Source organism: Peromyscus eremicus, chromosome 23 (assembly GCF_949786415.1).
Source record: "Peromyscus eremicus chromosome 23, PerEre_H2_v1, whole genome shotgun sequence".
NCBI lineage: Eukaryota > Metazoa > Chordata > Mammalia > Rodentia > Cricetidae > Peromyscus > Peromyscus eremicus.
In genome coordinates this window covers 22456066-22465355 of record NC_081438.1, presented here as the reverse complement: position 1 = coordinate 22465355, position 9290 = coordinate 22456066, and positions in this window count along the sequence as shown.

Genomic DNA, 9290 nt, shown 5'->3' with positions numbered 1-9290 from the left:
CCTGTTTGGGAATTCTGGCTACAGATTTGTATAGAAGGACAAGTGGTAATGTGATCAGCTACCTCATACCCCTACCACCAGGACCTTCCCAATCTTGATGGGCTGACTACACCCTACCACCAGGACCTTCCCAATCTTGATGGGCTGACTACACCTTACCACCAGGACCTTCCCAATCTTGATGGGCTGACTACACCCTACCACCAGGACCTTCCCAATCTTGATGGACTGACTACACCCTACCACCAGGACCTTCCCAATCTTGATGGGCTGACTGCACCCTACCACCAGGACCTCCCCAATCTTGATGAGATGACTACACCCTACCACCAGGACCTTCCCAATCTTGATGGGTTGACTATACCCTACCACCAGGACCTTCCCAATCTTGATGGGCTGACTACACCCTCAAACTCAAGCTGTTTTTGTCTGGCATTTTGTTGTAGCAAAATGACAAGTAACTAATATGCCAGACTAGCCTCATGGTCCCCATTGCTCAGCATCCCAGCTGTTGAGATTATAGGCATACACCACCACTTCCAGCTTCCTGTGTATTTTTTAAAAGTTGGATTATGGGGCCGGAGAGGTAGATCAGCAGTAAAGAGCATTTACTACAAATTCATGAGGACTGGAATTTGGAACTCAGCACCTACCTAATGTGGGGGACCCAAAGCAGCTTGACCACACAGCTGCCATGACAAGCTTACTGGCAGGCAACAACCAGATCCAGGAAAGGCCATAAGCTGACCCCACCCAAGGAGGGCCAGCATCTAAGGGGAAATCCCTGACATTCCAAACATTCCCAGCACACACCTATACCCTTAGACAAATGTCAGCCAATCAGGGTTCTGAATCCTGAAAATCCCCTCACCCCAACCTCTGCTATGATTTAAAAAAAAAAAAAAACCACCCTGCCCAGGCTCTGGGCTCTCTGCTCTCACTGCCACATCAGACAGAAAGACCAAGCTCCAAGCTTAAAATAAAGGCTCTTTGCTTTTACATACGGGATTCTTTACATACAGGATTCGGTCTCTGTGATGGTCTTTTGAGGGTCCCCGAGATCTGGGCATAACACTAAAAAGCCAGGCATTCCATGCAGGCCTGTAATCCCAGAATTTAGTACATGGAGGCTGGAGGATCAGGAGAAGTTCAAGGCCATCCTCAGATACATAACCAATTCCAAGGCAGCCTGAGCAATCTGTCTCAAAAAAAAAAAAAAAAAAATAGAGCTAGAAAGTTATTGATTACCATGCAAGCATAAAGACCACACACATACACACCCACCCCACCCCACCCCACCCCACCCCACCACACACACACACATATACAAACACACACACAAGCTTCATCACTCCAGGCTAGGACTTGACCTGACTGGCGTAGTGAACACGTGAACAGAAAAGCTGGGATCAGGTGGCCCTTGTGCACTCTGATGCCAGTGGCACCAACTAGGAAACAACCTGAACCTCAGCCAATGTATTCTTTACAACCGGGAGGCAGGGTGGGGTTGGGGGACTGGTAGGTTGTGGGGAGGGAGCTGGCTCGTCTCAGTAGGAGGTCTCTGGAGGGGAGCAATCTCCGGCTGCAGTGGGAGGAGGAAGGTGCTGCAGTGGCTGGTTTGGGCACACACTGCCAACATTTGAACTCAGACCAGAAGAAGGCTTTGCCATCCCTCTGAGCCTCCCCCTGGGGGAAGACTTTGCCATCCCATGGGTCTGAGACATTGGGGTCCTTGACATGACCATCCCCAACAATACACACATCCACTGAAGACTTTCTCTGCTCTCCACACACATGCACACACAAGAATCCGAACAAATAAATACATATTTTTGAAAATAGACTTTCAATTTTTTTTTTCAGAAACAACTTCACTTTGCACATGAGCAAGAAGTGAGGAGGCTGGAGAGATGGCTGTGTGGTTAAAAGCAATGGCTGCTCTTGCAGAGGACCCAGGCCTGCTTCCCATACTCACATCTGGTGACTTCCAACCACCTCTAACTCCAGCTGCTGAGCATCTGACTCTGTTCCTGTCTCTGTAGGCACCTACACATACATGACACATATATAGAGAGAGAGACACACGTGTACACAGACACACACATACACACAAGTAAACAGAAATAAATCTTTAAAAGGTGAGATGGATACTTGTGTTTTTTTAATTTATTTATTTTTATTTTATGTGCATTTTTCTTACATGTTTTGCCTGCATGTACATCTGTAAGGGTGTCAGAGTCTGTGAAACTGGAGTTACAGACAGTGGTTAGCTGCCATTTGGGTGCTAGAAATTGAACCTGGGTCTTCTGGAAGAGTGATCAGTGCTCCCGACCACTGAGCCATCTCTCCAGGCCCCTACATTTGTGTTTTTAATAAGTATTGCTCAATTGCCCTCCACTGAGGTGAAAGCAGTTCCAGTTTATGCTCTGGCCGTAGCTACTGTTCGGGACTCTGCCTAGCCCAGCATGGTATCAAACTTCTGCTCTCTGCCCACCCATTAGGGAGAGAGAGAGAGAAAGAGAGAGAGAGAGAGAGAGAGAGTGAGAGAGAGAGAGAGAGAGAGAGAGAGAGAGAGAGAGAGAGAGGGAGAGAGGGAGAGAGGGAGAGAGGGAGAGAGAGAGAGATCTCATTTGCATTTGCATTTCTATTGTCAGCGCAAAATATGCTCAAATGGGATTAAAGACCTATTTTGCTAAAAGCCTGTTTACTGCTACCAGACACAATCTCTTTAAGAGTCAAGGATGGCAGACTCTCCAGAAAAAAAAAAAAAAATCCTCCGAGCCAGCAGGCAGCATCAATCTGTTACCAAGCACTACTGGGAAGCAATTCACCGTGCTTTCCACCTATAAGCCAAGTATTTAAGAGCAGCTTTCTGGACCGTTACAGAGAATTCTCAAAGAAGGCAAGCAGTGCATGATGGCTTGCTCTAAGCCAGGCTCCGATTCTGTATATACGCACTCTCACCATTCCCGGGACGTTTGCGCCCAGGAGGCTCTGGGAGATAAAGTGCCTGTCCAAACTCGCACAGATTGAAAGTGGCAGATAGAGCAGGGGACGCCGCTCAGTTGGTAGAGCCCTTGCCCAGCGCGCATGAAGCCCTGGGTTGCTGTCCTCAGCCCTGGGTGTGGTGGTACCTGCCTCGCAGCACCAGAGAAGAGGCAAGGAAGTGGCAGGAGGTTGCAGAAGATGGAGACAGGAGTATTTGGAGTTCAAGGTCATCCTCAAGTCCATAGTAAGCTTCAGGTCAAGCCTGGGCAACATTTAGGCCTTGTGTGCCCCCCCCCCAAAAAAATATAAGATGCCATGCATGGTAGAGCAAGGCTAGAATCCCATCCCAGCACTAAGGAAGCAGAGGCAAGAAGATCCTGATTTTCAGGCCAGCCTGGACTATAGAGTGAGACCCTGTCTCAAAAAAAAAACAGAAAACAAAAATACAAATGACCAAGGAGACATTGCTCTATAGGTTTATAGTTCAACATCCAAATTTTGTATATCACAGAACACTGCCTCTATACTGTGAAGGTTGATGTCCACTGGCCTGAATCCTGATAGGATATGAAAAGATTTAAGGTTCATGGGGAAATGCATATAGGCTGGCTTTCAAATGCCCTAGGTAGCTGAAGAGAGCCTTGAACTTCTGATTGTCTTGCTTCCACCTCTTGAGTGCTGGGATTCCAGATGTGTACCACTGTAATCGGTTTATGTGGTGCTGGGGATGGAGCTCTGAGATACTAAGAAATGGATTGTTTGTTTGTTTGTTTCCTTTTAATCACGGCTATCTCAATAGTAGTCTGGTTGTTTTTCAGTATCCAGAGGATTGGTTCTAGGACTCTAACACTAAACACACAAATCCATAGATGCTCCGGTCCCATATGTAAATGAGACAGCATTTACATATAACATATGCATGTGTGTCCATGTACTTGAACTCATTACTAGAATGTTTATGTTATCTACAACATGAATGTTTTGTGAGTAATTGTTACATTCCATTATATAAGCAATGACAAGAGAAGTCTAGACATACTCAGTATAAATACGATTTTTTTTTCTAAGTACTTTCATCCCTGGTGGATTCAATCCACAGACATAGAAATCCCAGATATAGAAAAATGACAGTGTACCATAGTACTGCTTATCTGTGGGACATCGTATAGGCCTTGATAAGCTTTCTCCTGAACTAACGAGTCTTGATGACACAAGCCTATAACTCCAGCTACTCTCAAGACTGAGCAAGAAGATCTTAAGTTCAAGGCCTTCCTGGATATAATGAGATCACTTAGCAAGACACTGTATCAAAAGGTAAAAAGAGGGCTTGGAGCATGGCTCAGCAGGAGAGTCCTTACCCAGAATTTGATGTGGCTCAGTGGTAGAAGGCCTACCTAGAATCCCCAGTGAGGGACTGGGGGTGTGACTCAGCAAGAGAGCACTTAATAAGAATCACCCAGCAAAGGGGTGGGAGTGTGGCTCAGTGGCTGGGGGTGTGACTCAGTGGTAGAGCACCTGCCTAGAATCCCCCAGTGAGGAGCTGGGGGTGTGGCTCAGTGGTAGAGCACCTGCCTAGAATCCCCCAGTGAGGAGCTGGGGGTGTGACTCAGTGGTAGAGCACCTGCCTAGAATCCCTCAGTGTGAGGGTAGGGGTATGTTGATCCAAGAAACACCATTACAAAAAGAACAAAACACAACAACAACAAAACCCTCCCAAATAGGGCCTCCCTTAAGATTAAATATCGCATTAACTTATGGCTGACTATTGCATTAACTTATAAAAAGTTGTAGTAGCATTCACTTAAAATCCCAGTGCTGGGGAGTTAGAGACAAATAGATTTCTGGAACTCAAAGGCTGGTGAGCATAGCCTAATGGGTCAGTTCCCAGTCAATGAGATACTTTGTCAACCCAATAAAACAAGGTTCAGGGAGTATCATGGAGGATGGGGTGGAAAGAACGTAAGAGCTGGAAGATGGGGAAGAAGGCTGTGAACTGCTGACTTCTGGATACAACCTGGCCCTTGAACTCACTGAAGCTGTGGCTACTTGCCCACTACCTCTACAAGGTCAAGGTCAAGGCAACAGGTGTGTCATCGTTCCAAAGGCAGCACTCATTGGACTCAGTGGGTCACAAACATGAAAAGGAAGGGGATGACAGGAAGTTGGGAAGGGGTGTGTTGGGAGACTCTAGGGGAAGTGGGGAGGGGAGAGCTGGGGTGGATATGATCAAGTTACATTGAATGAGCATATAAAATTGTCAAAGAATTCATCGAAGGTTTTTGTTTTGTTTTGTTTTGTTTTGTTTTAGAAAGGTGATGTGATGGTTGGTTTTTGTCAGCTTGCCACAATCTTAGACATGTCTGGGAAAATGGAATCTTAATTGAGAAAATGCTTTCATAAAATTGGCTGGTAGGCAAGTCTGTAGGGCATTTTCTTGATTTATGATTGATGTGGGAGGTCCCAGCTCACCGGGGGCATTGCCACCCCGGGGCAGGTGGTCCCGAGAGGTATAAGAATTGGAGCCAAACAAGCCATGAGGCACAAGTCAGTCAACAGTGATCCTCCATGGTCTCTGCTTTGGTTCCTGCCTGCAGGTTCCTGTATTGAGTTCCTGCCCTGATTTATCTCCAGTGATGGAGTGTAAATGACCCAAGAGTTGTTAAACCCTTTCCTCCCCAAGTTGATTTTGGTCATGGTGTTTTATCACAGCAATAGAAAGCCTAACTAAGATAGGCGGATGAAGAGGCTAGAGACACAGCTCAGCAGTTAAGTTCCTCTTCCAGAGGAACCTAGTTCAATTCCTAGCACCTGAATGGTGGCTCACCACTCTCTGTAACTCCAGTCCCAGAGAATCCAACACTTTCTTCTGGCTTCCAGGGGTACTGCATGCATATGATGCACAGATATACATGCAAGCGAAATACTCAATGCATAAAGTGAAATAAATAAATAAATAAATAAATAAATAAATAAATAATGTGGATAATGCCTGAGGCATGACAACTGAACACACACATGTGCACACGCGTGCACACACACACCATACACACCACACACACACACACACACACACACACACACACACACACACACCTCAGAAAGAAAAATAGACTCTATTAAGGTAAATTTTCAGGAAAACCAGCTCAATGACCCCTAGAGTAGAGCACCTAACAGGGGAGAGGGCAGTAGCCTGAGAACTTTTTGCTGCTGAGCCTGGACAAGACAACTACAGAAATTGAGAGTGAGAGGTTAGAAGCTTGCATAGCAGTTGGACAGAGTAATTTTGTATCTTGCTGGGTCTAACAGCAGCAACAACAGAAAACTTGAGGCTTGTAAAAAAAAAAAAACCATTAAAGTGACTATGTGGTCTGACTTGCGGCAGGTGTGTGCCCCACACGGGTCAGAGCCATTTGGAATAGGGAAGTCTGGGCATCGTATTGCATAGTGAGGGATTTCTAAGGGTCCAGCCACCCTACAGAGCACATTGTGGACCAACACTGCCCTGGGCCACCGTTCCTTCCCACAAGGGTTCTGGAAAACATCAGAGCCCTGCCAGGGTGACTATCACATGACTGTTGCTATTGGAAGTTGTACTAAAAATATGGAAGATGACTTATTTGGAGAGAAACTTCTATTCGCCATTTTAGGGGGGGAAAAGGGACGCGGCAAAAGTCTCTGAGAAAGATAATTGGAGAATTATGTCACGTACTACAGAAATCTGTATCCAAAACACAGGGGCGGCCAAATTCTAAACAGCTGTCAGGAATTCCTAAGGATATGCTACATGAAATAAACCAGACACAAAAGGACAAGTGTTAGCTGATTCTGCATGCAGAGGCCAGAAAAAGGGGGAACCAGGAGGCTATTATTCACTGGGCACAGAGTTTCTATTTGGGGAGATGAGAAGGTCCAGGAAGCAGCTAATGGGGATGCTTTTATAACACTGGGAATGTATTTAATTCATGTATGTTTTGTCTCCATGAAGAAACAAGGGTTCCCATGGTACTGATGTATAAATCCGGGGCTGGGGATGTAGCTCAGTTGGTAGAGTGCTCGCCTAGCACCCACAATGCCTTGGGTTCCCTCCTCAAGGCCTCATATGGTGATGCACACCTGTAATGCCAGCACTCAGGGGTAGATGCAGGAGGATCAAGAGTTCAAAGTCATCTTCAGCTACAAAGGGAATGGGAGGCTAGCCTGGGCTACATGGGACCTGTCACAAGAAAAGAAAAAAGCCAGATATGGTGGTGCATACCTACTAGCACTCTGGGAGGCTGAGGCAGGAGAATTACATCCTGGGCTCAGAGTCTGGGCTATACAGCAAAACCCTGTACCCAAGAAAAGGTAAATTTAAAAATAACCTCTGCAGTGATCATTCCACCTGGATCTAGTTACTGCAGTTAGAAACAAGAAAGCTGCCGTTTGCTCTTGGGGAAAGACCACGAAGAAAGAATGAAATCGACATTGTTTTAAACAGTGCAGTCAGAATTTCTACCAGTATTAAACTATAGCAATTCTGTGTCCTTTGACACTCCCCATCGATCATCAGCATCCTATTGAAATTTTCCTCACTTCTGTGCAAAATCTGTCTCCTTGCTGATTGTCTGAGCTGAGTCAGTAGATGGGATCGTCTGGGTGAGAGCCATCTGAAGACTCCACGCGCAGTTGAGGAGCGTATGTATGGCTTAATTCTGCTTTTCGCGTTGGATACGTGAGAGTTCCCTTTTATGGTGTCCCCAAACAAACTCTTCTTGGGGCTTCGGAGATGGTTCATTGGATAAAGTGCTTGCTGCACAAGGGTCAGGACCATTTTGGATTCCCAGAACTTGTATAAAGGCCACATGGTGTCAATAGCTACCTGTAGTTCCGGGCCTGGAAAGCAGAGGCTGGGACTCTCCAGAGTAAGCTGGCAAGCTGAAGTAGCCGTATCTGTCTGCTCTGAGTCTGATTGAGAGCCCCTGCCTCGATGAGTAAGGTGGCAGAGCAAATGAAGACAATTACATGGGCATGCACACCCACACACTCATATATCCACGTGTGTGCTCGAGCATACACACACACATACACACATGCACAGGCACACAAACAGGAAAGAGGGGTGAAACTCTTCTTTTTCTGTGATTTGATGTGTTTTTTCAAGCTCCTGCATCTTCTGCCATCTCTCTAGTTCATTGTTTCAATAGATGTCCTCGGGGCTGGTGACGTGGCTCAGATGATAAGCTGCCCGCCGCATGTTGTATGAGATGCTTCTCCGGAGGACACACACAACATACATACATGTCTACTCACCCCAGAAAGGGAACTCATGGCAGACTGAAGTGATGCTTGCACCAAATCTAATTTGGTGAACCAATGAGATTTTACTGGGGTTACTCACAGGAGTATGAATGAGGAGTTACTTGCAGGAGCGGGCGTGACTCCAAGTAGCTGTGTCACTGAAAAGCTTACCCCAGCATGGGAGACAACACACAAAGCAGCTTAACTGGAGCCCTCTGGATACCCTGCAGATAGCTGGGCAGATCTGAAAAGCTCCTCTCTCAGCATTGGTTATGGCTTCCATAACCGGGAGGGGGGATAGGCCCTTAATTGGTGTTCTATTGCTATGAAGAAACGCCATGACCCTCGGTAACTTCTAGAGAAGAAAACATTTCATTGGGGTGGGCTTGCTTACAGTTCAGAGGTTGTAACATGAGTCTTAAAAGGTCTTATAATAAAAAAAAAAAACAGAGCCAGATATTGAGACGAAAGCTGAAAGATCAGAGAAGCAGAACAGCCAACCACTAGCTTACCTTTATGAAATCCTCAGCCTCCAGAGAGCGAGTTCCTGTTTCCTCATGCCTTATATACCTTTCTGTGTCTTGCCATATTACTTCCCAGGATTAAAGACGTGTGTCACTACTGCCTGGTTCTGTTTCTCTCATGTAGCCCAGTGTGGCCTTGAACTCACAGAGATCTAGACGAATCTCTGCCTTCCAAGTGATAGGATTAAAGGTGTGTGTCACTACTGCCTGACCTCTATGTCTAATTTAGTGGCTGGCTCTGCCCTATGATCCCCAGACAAGCTTTATTGGGGCACACAATGTATCACCACAAGAGATTTAGTCCATTGTCATCCTGGGGAACATGCAGGTAGACACAGTACTGGAGAAGTAGCTGAGAGTCCTACATCTGGGTCCATAGGCATAAGGAAGAGAGATCCACTGGGCCTGGCTTGGGCTTTTGAAGACCTCAAAGCCCACCTCCAGTGACATGCTTCCCCCAACAGGGCCACACCTCCTGATCCTTTCAAACAGTGCCACTCC